Here is a 17,259-nt window from a genome sequence, read left to right as displayed (position 1 = left end):
AATTAATTTTATGTTATTATTACAGAATTACAAAATAAACAAAGTATATGACCGCACCAAGAGGGCAGGGAAGCATGTTATACCAGTATTTTTTTCTACCTGTTGCTAAGCATGTATCTTTAGCTCACCAAACCTGAAAATGTATTTAACCTTCTGTAAACAAACCTTCAAACAAACTAAGAGAGCAATGGGACTAATTCAGAAGTTTTAAAATAAATATTCATTTGCTGCACAGTACTATAGTTTATGTTACTGCACTTTTTGGCTGAAGTTAGGTTGCTATACATATGTCATACATGTATCTATTTGTATCTATACGTGTACACACACACATGCAATCTTGATACATGTAGGGCAAGGATAACACAGTATTGGCCTTACCTATGATTAATTTATAGGCCTTACCTATAATTTATTTATACTTTCATTTTAAAATTCCGTTCCGTTTTTACATTATCTCTTTCTCAGGTTATGGTGTTAAGTTTCATTTCAAATATAGTGAAATATAATACTGTAATACTTTTTTAGTGATAATAAATTTTAAGCGTGACAAGCAAGTAAAAAAATTCTGATGCACTGAGGAAAGCGTTGAAAACTTGTAACATCAGATTTTTCTGTTGCTACTCTGTCTTGTCTTCCAATAGCAAAGGAAACTAGTGGAATTACTTTTCAAAGGAAGCAGAATGTTATTCCATGAAGCCAATTACATGAATCGTTTATAAACCCCACGCAATATTTCTATAAATTCTGCGTCCTTCCACTGAATTCCTTGCAGGTATGTCCTACCTGCAGTTGTAGGCTATTCTGGGATAGTGCAGTCTCTGCTCTTCCCTTTGAGGCTGAACAGAACAGAGCTAGACTAAACTGCAGAATTTTAGTACATTGAGAAAAAGAGAAATAACCTGAAAAAATATACCAATTTAATACCCACTGGAGTCACTAGAAGAACTTTCACAGGCTTGCAGTTAGTGCAAATGTTGACAGGAACAAGGTTAATGTTCTGAAGAACAGAGACCTTGATCTTCTTCAGAGCACCAAGCATGACCTGTATAAAGCCTTAGTATGAGCATTTGATATCAGACTGTGATTTTGTCATATTTATCAAAAAAATCCAAAATTCTGCAGTTTATTGCATGTAATTTACTATATTGAAATAAAAGATACCCCACTAAGCATGCAGCGTTTCTCTTTAGGTCACTTGGAGCACAAGGATCAGATGTTGAGTTGTGTTTGCTGTTGAATTGCTGGAGATGTTACTTTGTAAGATCGTGACAGTCTGCTTTAATAAGTGGTGATTCCGCCAGCAAGTTAAATTATTTTCTTGAGTCACCTTGCTGAGTCACTCTGGTATCCTGGGATGCAAGTTTTTTCCTGATGGTGTATCTTTCAGACAGAAGTTGTTAACTTTAAGTGCTGCGATGTCTAATTGGTACAAGATTGAGAGTCTGAACCAATAATTTTGAAAGAACTAAGGAAGACTCTCATTTATTGTATCATGTGTTAACAACAGTGTAAATTCATACACAGCTCTCTTCTAAGACAAAGGCTCCCACCCAAACCCCACCTCTCCAAAAAAGAAAGAACGAAATGACAGCAGTGTCCATCATGTCTAATAAACTGTTCAACACCCAGAAAAGACTGCAAAAATAAGATCTTCTGCCTTTGAATTCACTGTGACACAGAACATAATTATAGGAACAGAACTTCCAAAAATAAAGTTCACAAGCACGTCATTAGCTGAAGGGCTTTGTCACCCTTCAAATCACTTTTAAGAGAATGTATTTCTGATTGCCTCCAGCTTTTAATAAAATAACTATTTTTAACAGGATTAAGTAAAATGAAGACTTTTAGTAAAAAGTTATACATCCTAGTTAGATACAAAATACAGTTTATGTGTTTTAAGATGCATTTTTTTTTCCCATTGCCTTCATTTCTTTAGATAAACAGGCCTAGATTCTCACCTGCTGGCATTCCAAACAGCCTGTCAGCCATTTACAGCGACGGAGGATTTGGGCTCTGATCTTCTATGATACTAAAAGACCTTTTGAGTCAATCATTTATTAACTTCCAGCTAACCATAAAGTAAATCTGCATGTCTGTCACTGCATGAAAGAACACTGGGGTAGTTAATAATCCTCTCCCTATCATTCCCAGAAGCGCAGCTGCCATCACTGCTGTTTGACTCTCATCTCATCTGACAGCGGCAAATGAGAAAAAATCAGCTATCTGATGATTGAAAGTGATAGTTTTGCCATCCGACATCTGATAAGTGTCATAAGCTTAATTTCTGGTAATACCTGACTTATTCAAAATTGACAGCTGCTCAATCTAAAAGCTAAAAGTATTGTTATTCGTATCGACTATGTTCTGCTCCCCAAGTTCAAACCCCAAACTTTTTCATGGTCAGACTTTGCTTGCTACAGGGTAAATGTAACGATGGTTCTCAGAGTTAAACGCACCATATTGTAGAGGAGTACAGCTTGCAGTTAGACTTAGGCCAAGGTATTTTTCCCTTCAAGACCTGCTTTTCCACAGAGGGTTTTAGGTTTCATTCATTGTTTACTGTAGATGAAATAAACTATCTGATTGGGTTTATTTTTTCTTTAACAAATCTTTCTAGCTAATATAACTGGATTAAACTCGCTAAAACCTGAAGAACATTCTTGTTCATTTATTTACTGATTCGCTTTGCGTGCCATGAGCCTTCAGAATAGGGAAGTGACTACATTTTTCAAATGGAATGTATAAAACTTTATAGGTACAACAGTCCTTGTTAAGGCAAAGTCAGTTTGTTAGACAAATAGGTAATAAGATTCTGATTTTTCTTCCAAACTGAGCATGGTCTTTGGGCTGGTAATTGGAAGCTGCTAGAAGCGGTGAAAACTGGACAGTGCTAAGAAGGTTGATCTTCATTACTTTTGTCAGGAGGCTTTCTTCGGATGCCAGAATGCTTTGGAAAAAATGCTGATTTATTAATTCAGAGCTAACTATGCTTTCAAACATGAAATCATAGTTTTTCTTCATGAGAACGAACTTACCTCTCAGTCCTAAACACTGTATTCTTTCTAAATAGGGTGTTCAGAAAAGGTATTGGAACAAGGAATTTAATCTTGCTTTATGATAATTCAGGTCTGTGTTTATTAGGATCAATCTCTATGTCTTTTAAATTCTGGATATAGTGAACAGGATTCTGTAGATGTGCCTAGGAGCGTTATTTAACTGTGGCTTTTTATGGGAAGTCAGCAGGAATAAATAACTTAATTTTGTTACTTCTGAAAACACTATATAAAAACATGTGTAAATGGAAACTTTTAATTCCTGGAGCTGGGGCCAGACTTTGAAGTTTGAGATGGGCCAAGGAGTCCAGAGGAGCTCCCTTGCTGACCTTCCTGTGCAAAGGCGAGGTTCTGTGCGGGCAGCAGAGGAGTGATGGCCCCGCGGGCTGGTCACAGCCGCAGCAGCGCTGGGAAAGGAAGCGTCCTTGCTGCATTTTTAATGTCGTGTTCTGCTGAAGCATCTCAGGCAAAACCCTGCCAATAAAGTGACATATCTGAACTGACAGCTCCCTCATTTACCCCCACGGTGTGAAATTCATATATGAAGAGCTTGTAGATGTGGTAATAATGTGGGAGTACTTACAGCAAATGAACTGTAATAAGTGTGGCAGAAGACACTTTTGAGCAAAGCTAGTAACAGTAATTATTCTAGCTTGTGTCTTGGGAGTCTGAATTCATAATGATAAAGCTCACTGAATCCTGACTGTAAAAGCTTTGAAATACATGCTGGTGAGGGGGGGTGCAGTGACTAGCAGCTGCGCTGCTCTGTGCTTTTAATGGGAGGGGTCTGTGTAAAGTGCCTTTGCAGGAGATGGGAAAAGATGTGATTACAGTTTATGATATTCTGGATCTGATGCACGTTGGTAGGTAATTCTCGGTAACACTAATGCACAGAAGCAAATAGTATTGTCTGTGGTTTTACAACCAAGTCTGTGGAGAGATGTAGCAGAGATTTAACATATTTAATCTAGAGAACTAGCTGTGAGCAGGCTGCTCCTGTGTGAACAGTCCTACTGGAATCAACCTCCCAGAAGCTCGTGCAATAATTCTTGTGACTAATAGTTACTTAAATGAATAAGGTTTCCAGGGTCAGAAACAGACACAAGATCATTGAATATCCACATCTCTTTCTATATCACTGGCACTCTGTAATTAGGACATGATTTGGAGGTGGCAGCAACATTAGATAGGAACTATTATAGTGATCATCTCCTTTGAAATAAAATTATTCATTTCAGTGATGTCGAAGAGAAGTAAAACTGACCTAATTATCCACAACAATGACAGAGAGCAAAGAAGCAAGAACTGCTGAGAAGTAGGAACGTATAAGGTTTTACCTCGATCAGACCTGAAAAAGTATAAATCAGATTCACACAGCTGACACAGGAGGGAGCCAAGTAGGCTACAGCCTCTTCAGTGCTGCTCAGGATGTAAGCTAACAGAGCCAAATTCCAGCTGAACTCCCTCTTCCCTTTTCACTGCTGAAAAAAATATCCACCTGGTGGTGGACTCCTCACTGTCTTTCCCATTCTCTCGAGAACACAAACCTCCTGCAAAGCTGCGCAGGTACAAACCAGTGCATGGCACCGGCTTTCCCTCCTTTTCTCTTATATTGCTCATGGCAGAAGGGATCATGTGGACACTATTTCACGTCCTTCACCTGACATCCTGCATGTGTGTTAGAAAAACAGAGGCAGGAGGGAGAGGGCTTTATGGACGGCCCTAAGAAATCCGTATGTTTGCCCCTGACTTCACTGCTAGCTTCCCATATTAAAGAGCCAGAGGGAATTTAGAAAGATAATCAAGCTATGAAATCCCCACAGACAGAAAAACGTGTGAGTACCATGACACCACCAATAGAGAAGATGTTCTTTAAAAGCGGGGTGGTAGTTCAAGTGAAATTTAACATCTCAAAAGTTCAGAGTGCTGGTCAGTTGAACACTTTGAATAATAAGTTTAACCAGGTAAAACATCTATGAAAAATTACAATTATTGCTTTCTAATTTTAAAATAGTCAAAGGCTAGAGAAAGTAGCTTTTTTGTTGTTTGTTTTTGACTCACTCTATTCAGTTTTTCTGGGGAAAAAAACCAAAACTTTAAATGGCTGGAAGATTGTAAATTAAATATTGCCAATGAAGCTTAGTCATTGCCATGGCAACATTGTGATTGTGATTGTGTCACAAGAAAAATAGATTTTATTGCTTTGCAATTACTTGGTCGGCTATATATCAGCATACAGTATGTGAAGTACTAGAATTTTTGTTCACTCAATGGGAGACGGATTTCACCCCAAGCACCACGTTGTTTAAGTATAGTTATGCTGTAGTACCACATCTAAGTGCAGAAGTGAATGCTTTAGGTGGTCTCCGCTCTTTCATCCACCTATTGTTGTTGATCCTACCTGCAGATGGTGTGGCTTATTCTCTACAGGGTCCTGTTGCTTTTAAGAAGATTAAACTGCAGAGAAGATTTTAAGGATTATTGACCTGTTTATTATCAAATCCTATCAGTGTTGCTGTGATTAAGAGACAAGCAGCATTACTAGGGAAATGCAGTTTATTGGGTTTTTTCCTGATACACGCCACTGAATTTTCATGATTAAAAAAACACAAAGAAATTTGGAAGACACACATTACCAAGAATTTATCTTCAGCAACCTAAGTTAAATATTTTATCTACTGTGGGTACAGATGTAGAGACATACCAAGATGTTTACACAAAAATATATAGGTGTATAAATTTATGTACTTCATACTTTTGTAAACATTTTCATTATAATATACTGAAAGTACATTAAAAAATATAAATTGCATAGTGTCTGCATGCTTTCATTTGACATTTACTATTTCAGGGAGAAGGGAATAAATATTGCAGGACAAATTTTATCAGCAGAGACTTCTTAGAATGCTGATCTTGCGGCTCGGGGGAATCTGTAGGCACACGGTCCGGTGCCGTTGCCAGGCATGTGGGGATAATTCTGATCTCTATTCCGTCTGGATGTTCCTGCGGGAAGCGGCCTCTGGAAGAGGCAGAGTTCAAACCATTTTGGTTCTGCTCTTTAAAGGTCCAAGTGCAGGGGTTGGTGTGAGGGGAGCGCAATTCTTCATCATACTCAAAGACAGGGAGACTCTTTCCCTCAGTTCTTGCTGGCACCTGCTACCTCCTCTCCGTGCCTCCCTGGCTCATATGGGGAGAGCCCCATCCACTTCCAGCCTACTCTGATGGATACATTTTCCCTCAGCAAAAATGGGGGAACTTCTGTTTCTCCTTACACTGCTGCCAACCAAAGGTACTTCCATTGCTGCCATTGAAGTTGTAGTGTTTGCACAAAAGCTACGGAGCTGAGGATTTGCTTCTGAATTTCATAACCATTTAAGGTTTTAGTATTTTTTAAAAAATTCATTGGAGATCCAAGTTAAAATCCAATGCTTAGAAGACAGTAAGAACTCTTTGTGGCAGCAGGATAGCAGTGCGGTGTTGCTTTTCCAGATTAAAGGGTTGGAGGGGGACTGGAAGAAGCGTGTAAGTCTGAAATGCCCAGCCTTCCCTGAAAGACCCAGAGCAAACTCTTTCAGTAGTGTTAGCACTTCGATTCAACTGACTCCCTCAGCACAGACTGCTGTAAGAAGACTCACAGCTTCTCTTCCATCCTCTTTCTCTTAGCAGCATCTCTGATGCCAGGAATACGGTCGGGGCCAGACTCCGAGAGCACTGCACGTGGAAGGCAGCAGGGGTCCCTGCCTGTGAGATTTCTCCCTGCTGCTGCCTGGAAAGCTGTGATGCTGTCACAGGTGTGCGAGGGAAATGGAAGTGGCCCTGCTTTGGCAAGTTTGCCCCTCAACATAAATGCCTTCTATATAACATACTGATGCAAAATACCTGTGCTGTGCAGCTGCGTTGCCTTTGGGCTTTTCCCATTCAGCTCTATTTTAGTAACTCTTCTGCTGGCCAGAAGCTGCATTTTGGGGGCAGAATGAAGCATCACTGACAGTAATGTGGTGCTAAGATCCTCCAGCCTGTCTCCTCTAGGGAAAAAAGAATAGGGATAATTTTGACATTTGAGTCACTGTTATTTGGCATCTGAGTGACCTCCCCTTTGAAATGAATAAAGCTGTTGACTAATATCTGAACTATCAGTACAGACCTTCTGCCTCTGTAAAATAGGGAGGTTTCTGTATCCTGTGTTTTTGAAAGATGAAGAAACTGTTGTTGGCTTTTCCCAGCCAATAAAATTGTAAACAAATTGGTTTACCTTACTTCAAACAAATCATAGATTTCCAGTACTGATGGCTTACTTCTCCTTAGGCTGAAATCACCCTGCGCAGCCACTTATTTCCAAACGCTTTCCTCCTGCTTTCTGCATTCAGATTCTTGAGATGTCCATTTTAGAGCCTCAGCCATTTTGTACTCTGAGTTACCAACTCTCAATTCTCAAACCTCTCCCAAAAGAAGCAATTTAAAGTCTACCTACTGCTTCCTCCCCTCACCTTCCCTCCTACACAATCTCCATCTCATCTTTGATGCAGCAAACATTTATTTTTCCTTAGATTTTATTGAGCTGTGAATTATATGTTGTTCCCTTCACAGCACTTTGAGGAAATAAAACTGACAAACTAAGCTGCACAAGAGGATGAGCTAGAAAAGAAGTGAACTGAAAATAGGGAAAAAACCTCAGAATTATTAAATAAAAGTGCTGAAGAATTACAGTGGAATTCAATTTCCAGACACGATGGAGGTATGTGGGTTTGCCATTTTAATGCATACACTTAGAGGTGGTGATGGCTTTCAGGACAGGAATGGGGCAACAAGGTTTAAAACATTCATTACATAAACAAAATTCTCCCTCTCTCTCAGTGGTGTTTCAGCTCACTCTTTTTCCTGCTCTTGTTTTTCCTTCATCATGACCCTTTTCTGTCCCTTTTTTCCCTTTCTTATGTATCTTGACATTCAGGTACAGACCAGTATAGTAGCTGTCACAGGCTGGTTGTTTATAATGAGCTCATCAATGCAGTGTGTTACAAATAGCCTTTCAGCTAAGCCTACAGAAATAGGTGTTACTCTTCGTATTTTGTAAGAGGAAACAAAGGTACATTTTATTTTCATGATACCTGAGGTCCTATATTGCATAAACCTCCTAAACATCAGCTTTTGCTATAAAATGGCTCATTTCTAAAATGCATTCAGAACTAAATACGACCTTACCGCTTGGTATAAAGTACATAGACACAGCTTGCTTTTCATTCCTCTGATGATCAAATACTGTAATTTTGACATAGCAATAGTTCTACTCTATTCAATTAAATTCTCACTGTAGGTAATGGTTGGAAGACCAAGCCAAATGAGTTCATGTGCGTTCGTTTGTGAACTGTGACGCCAGGAGTGCGTTGCAGTGAGGATCAATTTTAATCACAATAATTGATCTGTACCCTTAGTCATTCCTAATGTCAGTCACACATGCGGTGGAAAAGAAAGTAAATGTTCAAAAGTTCAGGGGATAGAACATTAGAACAAGTAAATCTAGGTATGATACAAACACTACTGAGAACTTTAAAGCTGTGGAAAACACTGTTGTAATTAAAATGCAGTTTTCTTAGCATATGCCAAGTAAAAGCAATACAAGGATTTGACTCACATTGTACTTAAAGTCTACACATAACAGAAAGAAATTAAAGACATTATAGAATGTTGGATATTGGCGAGGCAATGCATCTCTGAAGCAAAAGCGGTTGGCTGCAGAAGGGTGAATGACGTTAGCTGTCAGGGTGGGCCAGGCAGCTTGGCCTCCTCGGTCTTTCCTGATGGAGGAGCACTGGCACAGGAACGTGCACGCGTTGCCCAATCTCTACTTTGCTCTTCTACTTGCAGCAATATTCATTATAGCAGATGGACTCTGAAACAGAGAAATTACTGATGGCCCGAAACATTGGCAACACACCAGATTTCCATTGCAAATGGTTGGCAACTGTGATGAGTCAAATTCAAAGAGTTAACGACAAATTGCAATTAGTCCTGTTTCAGAATAGAGAGAAAATGGCAAAATGTAGGTCTACACACTCTCTGTACTTGGGTAAGCACAGATGTTCTGGCTGTAGGGGGCCATGTAACTGTGGATGTAAAAAGGTTTGTTAATCTAGGCAATCTTTTGTACCACATACTGTGTGATTATAAATCACAAAATAAGGATTTCCATGATTCAGTACAATCACTGTTAATATAAGGCAGCAACAGGAGGCAGTGATGTTGCCAGTGATGGTGACTTAATATGAATATTGCTTCATTCAGTACTGAAGTACTGGTTCTTCTTTCATGGGGATACTTCTGTAATATTTTGACTTAGAAGATGCCACTGTAAGAGTTTCTGTTCCACAGAAGATTCACCAAAAATTGTTCTAATTTAACGTGAATACCAGAAATTACAAAATTTTCCATGGAAAGGGTAGTCCAACAATTCATGTTTTATAAAAAGCTCATTTTCTGTTGGTTTTTATTATTATTATTATTTTTAAATATATATGTTTTGATATATTTCAAAAACTTCCTCTTAGTCCCGTTTCATGCTCTTAAAACATTGTAGACTTTCTTGATGAGGGAAACACGACACCAAAAGCACCCTGAAGCAGGGACGTGCCTGCAGCCAGCTGGCTTCCCTTTTGCATGCATGGAGAAGAGAGGAAGGGTGACCCCGTAACGTGGAGAGGAGGCAGCGCTGCGTGCCCTGCGTAGCTGAGCCGTCCCGGGTGATCCTCAAGAGCAGAAAGCGGTGTAGGCTGAGAGGTGCCTGGAGGTGCTCTGTCACTCAGTCTTGGCCTTTTCTGCGCCAGCTGAAGTAGAGTGGAAGGAGGCAGAACTGAAAATAACAAATTTGGGAACAAGAGAACTTTCTGTGCTCTATGAGTCAAATCGATCATGCAGCAGAGTTTTATTTTGTCACAGCTGGTATTAATTTAATAACAAGCTGTGTAAATTTAACCAGAAGATCCTGGTGTACATAGCATCCCTGCTAAATAAGCAAATAACCACCCAAATCCCTGGACTGCTGTTTAGCAATTCTTCTAGAAGACCATGCCGTTGCTGGTGACAACAAATAGCGCTTTTTTCACATGACACACTGTAAATACTTTCACATTTTCACCCATAATTCACATGCAACCAAACTATATTTTTGTGGCTGAAGAACAAATTACAAAATTGCAATCAGGAGACTACAAATGTAAAGATTTTGTGCATGTAAGATTTTAGTCCTTCAAGCCTGCAAAAATCACTGGTAAATAGATCCAGCCTGACCATTGCTCGAGTACTTTTCCCTTTGGGGTGTGCCCAGCAGCCCTTGTGGGAGCCTGTGTGGGCTCTGTGATCTCTGGCTTTTCCTGAGACATCCACCTCCTTCTCACAACACCCTTCATTGCTGTGAAGCAATAGCACAATGGGACGTGGCCTCAAGTTGCACCAGGGGAGGTTTAGATTGGATATTAGGAAAAATTTCTTCACTAAAAGGCTTGTCAAGCTTTGGGATAGGCTGCTCAGGGACGCGGTGGAGTCACAATCCCTGGAGGTATTTACAAGACGTGTAGATGTGGCACTTAGGGACATGGTTTAGTGGTGGATTTGGCAGTGCTGGGTTGGACTCAATGATCTTAAAGGTCTTTTCCATCCTGAACAATTTGATGATTCTATGATTCTATCAGCACTAAGAAACAAGAATTGATCTACTTATCTACTTATACTGCCCAGCATGTGCTTTTATAGATAAGTTTAAAGATGTTATCTTTAACGCAGGGCTAGAAGCAGCAAATGAGTACTTGGGCGGTTAATGTCCAGTGATTTCCTATCGCTTCAATAATTCATCGAGGCAACACTTCAGGGTGGGGAATACAGGGAACATGCTTACGGTAGACGCTAAAGCAGCACCTTGTGTTAGTGGTTCAGAGGTGCCTGGTGTCCCTTCCCAACACCCTTCTGTGCCAGCCTCTCCCTCTTTTTCCTTCTGGCTCTCCTTTGAAATGTCACCCTCTCCTTCAAAGTTTAACGGGAAGAAAACTTCTTCCAGTATAGGCATTCTTTATATGAAGTAGCAGAGGGATTTCTCCTGTCTCTTTGGAGAACAATGAAGGAAAACTGGAAAGTAAAAGCTCTGTAACTGGACATGCTGTTTAGGTATTCAGACCTAGCCTGCCAGGATCTGAAAAGCAGCCACAAAAGAATCAGTTCAATAAAACCATTTAACTCTCCAATACGGGCCTTAATTATGTGATACTCTACCTCTGAGGTCCACCAGAGCAATGCACTTGATTTGTAAATGAAAACAGGTCACTCTAAGAATTGGTGTATATCTAAGCTAGACCTTTTTGAAAGTCAGTAGTACAGTTAAAACCAAAGCACTCTACATCACTGGGGTGATTTCTTTTATATATAAATTTTGTTCCTGCTCTATTACCATGAGTTTACTGAATAAGCTTCATTTCCAGCTTATCTCTGCCGGTAGCACTGACACAACCTTCTACTGAGCTATCACGGTTGTGTTCTGTAATGGGATGTTGATAGCCAATTTAAAATAAGGACATGGGGTTTCACTCAAATCAAAAACAGATTGAAGAAAATAGACTGCTAGTTCTGGAAAAGATCTGAAAGTTGATTTTTTCCTCAAAATGCTTCATTTCTTTTCTTAAATAGATTAATATTTAGACTTTGAAAATACTCTGTCAACCACCGAACAAATGAGAAGCCTGCGACAGATTTAAGGAGAAAATTAAACTCAGTTAATGTGAGGGGGAAGTGATTTTTCTTTTGGAAAAAGATGAGAGGAGATAGGCAGTTAAAAGAACCTGCACAGAAATAAAAAATAAAAAATTGTCTATTTAAAAAAATGAATGCTTCTTTCAAGAATAGATCAGTACAATACCCAGTAATGGCCCCACCAGCTTAACAGGTTTTGCAGCTGTGGTTAAATTCAGTCACTGCCTTGGAGTAAGAAAAGGACCTCCAAAGGCTTGTGGAGACTGCAGGACACAAAACCTTTTATCTGGGATAGCATATTTTTTCAAATGAAAAAGATTTTATGTCCTTGCTTTACATTTTTGCATTTAATTTTGGGGCACTTTTGAGAAATAATCATACCCAATACTTTCGGGGTGTGTCTGTGTGTGTGTCCCTTTTTTCACAGCCGAAACTATGATTTCCCAGCTAGCTGTTTCCTCTGCAAGGCAAATGACACTGTAGAGCTGGGCTGACTAAATTAGTCAAAAGTTTTTGAAGCTTCAGTAATTTTTAATCTGTAATTATTAGCTTGAAGGGGGGTTGTGGGGGAGTGGAGGGGGGGGAGAATGTTATATATTTCTAAAATCAGTTTTCAAACAGCTGAAATTGGTTGCCTTAAAAAAATAGCCATTGGTTTTGCAGCAGAAGTGTGATTGATGGAGCAGAGGGTAAACTGGGAGAAGACCCTAAGATCCTTCAGGACCGGTTTTTTGAAAGTAGTGATTTCCTCAGCAACTAGTGACTGCAAAAGCCCAGAAACTTCCATTAGTGCCATCTCCAGACCCAGGTCCATAAGCTCCTGTTGAGGTTGGTAGATGCCCTGTATAGTACAGGTTTTCTCACATAACACATTCCACACTTCGTTCTTTGGGGGTAGGCACAGCCTTTCCACATCCATGTGGCACTACTGCTACCCTGGACACCTGGCAGCAGCAGGACAAGCAGCAATTCACATCAGTGGAGGCATCGTACGTGCAAGCTGGGTGTGTTACAGGACCTGTCTGTGCATCCAGGAGCCCGTCCTGCCAGGCTGGATCTGCTGCACGGTGACCTGTACTTGACAGGATGCCTCTCCATCCCATGCTTGGTGGATCTGATTATTCGAGCGTGGGACAGAGAGCACCATTCATGGTTTATTTTGCTTGTTCTCTCCCAGACCTTACCATTACAAATAGGGTTTGTAATCATGGGGAGAGACCTCTAATCAGAGCTGTGCTCAGTGCCTCATCCTTGAGGCAGCCTTGATGCCATCGTAATGGAAAGAATAAACCAACAGAATCCAGCTTGCATAAGCTTTTGATCCTTTCTTTCATCAGCCTTTCTGTATTTAACTCCCTGGTAGAGGAAAATACCTATATGAAAAGAAACAAAGTGTACTTTGACAATGTCAGCGCAACTGGTGTTAATATTAGTGGTTCTTTCCTGCATAATCAAATGCTGAGGTTTCAAACAATGCTAGAGGTTTCTAACCATACACACGCCAGAAATCCCAAGCCTTCATTTTGCAGATTTACGATAAACATAGCACCATTTAGTTGGACTCTTCTATGTAACTGAAATGTTTTCTTGCTCTACAGGTGAAAACCAATACCTGGTGGTAGTAAAAAACAAATTTATTTTTATATAAAAAGTTATGCACCAAATGGTGTTTACTAGTAGTTTTTGAAGAACAGCTTTTAAAACCTTAAATTCAAGTGATTCCTAACCAATACTCCAGCTTTCTACGAGGTGTTTTCTGGTGGTCATCTGGTTTCTAGCTGGAAGGCTGTACCAAGGGTAAACACCACATTCAACAGATGATTACTTTCCCTCCTCTGGGGAAGCATGGAGGTGTTACAGGGCTGTGACTAGTGAGGTGAATACAAGAGCAGGATTTAGCAAAGTAGGTGCCCCCCCATGCCTCTCAACAAGCCAGTGCAACTAAGAAAACCGTTTCTCAGTGGCCTGAGGATGATGTTGTTGTATTAGTAGAAAACTTGTGTTACGATTGTGCCTCTTGAGCTTTAGGGGGGTTGTTCGGACTCTCTGAGCTACTAAACCTGCTATTTTGGGAAGTCAAACAGGTATTTCACATGATGTAGCTCACATCATCTACCTTCAGCTCCTTTGCTGAAAGTAATTTTCTTCCAAAGGAGTTTGTGTTTTTGCAAGAGTTTCTGAAAGCGTGGAGGTGAAAGCAATATAAGAACAAATGAACAAATATGCCCCTCACATCCACCAGAGCACAATATATTGCTCAGGAACTGCTGGGGGCACATGGTGCTATCACAGTTCTGATTGAGCCGTAATGCTTCACACAATCTCTGCTTAATGAAACAACCCAGGTCAGCCTGGCTTGTGCCAGGACCTCCTAAAATTCCTCACAGATGGCATGATGGCTTCATCATTATGAGTAGCCTTTTCCATTAGAAATAAGCATTATTACTTAAGAGTCAGTTAATAAGTTTTTTTACTGATCCCAGCATTCCAACACAGCCTCTTCCGTACGATCTTCCTGCTTATTACGGGAAGCTGCAGATTTCTGTTACGTGCAGCCAGCCACCGGTGGGGATCAATGAAAAGCATGAATCTTTACCGATAATTCAAATAAGAACATCCTAAACCAACCCGGCAGCTCCCCATAAAGCGATTGCTGTGTGATCAGTCTCAGAAATTATATAGGAATTCTTACAGTGAAAGGATAGAGCATCTGGACTTTTTTCCCCTCTCAAGCTCTTTAAATGTTGATGGATGGATTCTTTCTTGCTGGGTGAAGCAATAAACCTATTTTTCAGTTCTGTCAGCTTCACTGCAACAGGTTGCAGCCTGTAAGAAAAGAGCTGTGAAAGTTGCCTGCAAATGGTAACAGATCTCTCTCTCCTTTCTGCAGAGTGCAATATATTACAGATTTGGAGGCCTTGGTGAGCGTGAAGCCCTGCTTAGACATCTCAGTTTGGGAAAAGACCAGAGAGGGCGAGGGAAGAGAAGGGCATAGCCTGACTTGTGCTACAGCTGCTCCATCCTGCAGCAAAAAGTGCCCCATTGAGCTGGAGATAGCTCCAGCTATCCCCTGCCGCTTTGGGCTATGAATTAACATTTGCTGCCCTTTTACCCCAGTGCCAATTTTAAAAGATCCAAGCTGTCCAAGAGGTAACTCTCCAGGGAGTTACATAGGGGCTGGTCTCAGTGCAAGAGGTCTCCCAAGTTCCCTGGTCCTCTCATGTTCAAGGAGGAGACAGTACGTGGCTCAGAAAGAGGTTTGGGGTATCCTTGCAGGGACAGCACTAATTTTGTGCAGGGAGGAAGAGAAGACCCTTTCATTTCCTTGTCATCTGCAGCAGGGAAAAGCCAGTGGGAAGCAAGAGGCCAAGAAGAGCCTCCCTCGCATCCTCTTCTTCCAGCTTCCCCGGCAGAGCAGCAGGACACAGCAGATGTGATCCTTCCTGCTCCCTGCTGTACCTTTTTGATCTCAGCAGAAACTACTACAACTTCTCCCAGATCTGGGGCTGAGCTGGCAGCTGCCTTGTCCTGCAAGGAGTCCTGCCACAGCTGGCACCGGCCCCGCTGCTGTTGGCACGGCAGCCCTGGTGCCAGGAGGAGCTGGCAGCTCACGAGTTAGGGTGCTGTGACGGGGTACCGCCAGGAAGCCTGTGTGACAGCTCTCTTGCTCCATGGGTTGAGGGAGTTTTGCTACCAGGCCTGCCTGTGCTTTACTGGGTATTTAAAAGATGTTTTCTCAATCCTAATCAAAACAAATCTTTACTTTCTGTACAGTATTTGCCAGAATGGTTTATTCTCTAAAGGAATCACTTTTCCTCTGTATTTGTCATTCTTTTTAATTGCTGCAATATTGCACAACATAATAAATAAAAATATCAGGCTTCAATGCAGATCTTTTCATGCAAAGCCTGTGAAAAGATTCTTTGTAGCACATGAATACTACTGAAGAGCCTTGCTGCTTTGCTAAGCCATTTCGCTGTTAAAAATACCAGGAAATCTGATCTAAGCTTTTTCCACTTTGCAAATGTGGAAACAACTAACGTTGTTACTGTCTGCCCTGGGTGACTCATGTGCTGCTGGCGTCACGCACCGGAGCAGCAGCCGTGCTCTGAAGTCAGCGCGTGCAGCCCAGCTGCGTGTCTGTCACCTCCAAGTGCTGGCCACCTGCTCCAGCACGGCGTAGTCCCTGGGGCACCAGTGCCATCGTCACCCACGGCCTCTGCTCCAGGGCTGGGGCACAGGCACAGTGAGCCCCCAGCCTCGGCCCTGCTGCTCTGCTGCTGCCGGGACAGCTGGGAAGGGCCATCTCGGTCTCTCTCTCCTTCCCGCAGAGTAGCAGTTGGGACATGCATTGCTCAGATGGGAGCAGATCTTGCTCCGAGTCATCTTCTAAATCAGTAAATGCTTCCTTCCTTGCCATTCACTCCCTGTGATTTCTTCCATGCCCCCTATACCCTCTGCCTGCTTCTACTGCTGCCTGCTTCCACAGGTGCCCTTTGGGGCTGCACCCTGTTCTCCTCCTCTGTCCCTCTTCTTGAAAGAAAAGTTTAAGAGGCTGCTTGACTCCAGAGCCATGAGCCCACAGTGCTTCAGCAGTCATGGTCCCCGAGGCATTTTTACGAGACCTTTAGTCTTGTTCCTGATCTTTGTGCCAGGAGACAAAGGCTGAGACGGTATGACATCCTCTGGTGCCCGCACATCTTTTTTTTTTTTTTTTTTAAGAGAAAATGTGGATAATTTGAATTTATAGCCAATTAACGCTGTTATGGCAGAACCAATGAATTGAGCACACAAGAAATCTACAGCAAGATGTGCAGCCAGGCGGGCCCACATTCGGGGACTGAGGTGCGTGGGTGAGGTTGCAGACTGCTCCCCAGCGCAGAAGCAGCTGCCATGGAGGGTTGCAGCACTGCTGTGCTTCATGCCACGCTCTCATGAGTGGTGTGAAGGACACGGCTCCAGGGTGGCTGGAAAAGCCCTACAGCAGGAGATTCCCTGGGTCTGACGGTGACCAGCAGAAATGTCATGATGTACTTTGAGTACTGATGCAGGAAGGCATTTCAGTAGCTTCTCTGCTGATCTACAGTATTTAGGTAGGATTTCGTTTGCATCCCTCAGGTGCTCCAGAGTGCCCTACACACACAATCAAATTATTTGAGCTTTACTAGGAAAGAAGATTGGATTAGCAGTGAAGCAAGCCAGATCAGGTTATACATTTCTGTGCAGTTTTATTTTCTTTGTACCACCACAGGGATGTGCATATATGGGCATATATGTAAAAACACCAGCATTTGCCATACAGAGAGATTTTGTTATAACGACCACACATTTCTTAAGTGTAAATAAAGATTTTTTATTTGAGATCTGATAAAGGAGTCATTGCTGAAAGGCACATACAGAGCTTGTCTTTCCTTCTGACAGGACAGTCAAGAAATAGCATTTTTCTGAGCTTCCCAGCTGGCTGTCAGTG

The sequence above is a fragment of the Falco rusticolus genome, chromosome 14 (assembly GCF_015220075.1).
Source record: "Falco rusticolus isolate bFalRus1 chromosome 14, bFalRus1.pri, whole genome shotgun sequence".
NCBI lineage: Eukaryota > Metazoa > Chordata > Aves > Falconiformes > Falconidae > Falco > Falco rusticolus.
Note: the sequence above shows the minus strand (reverse complement) of the source record.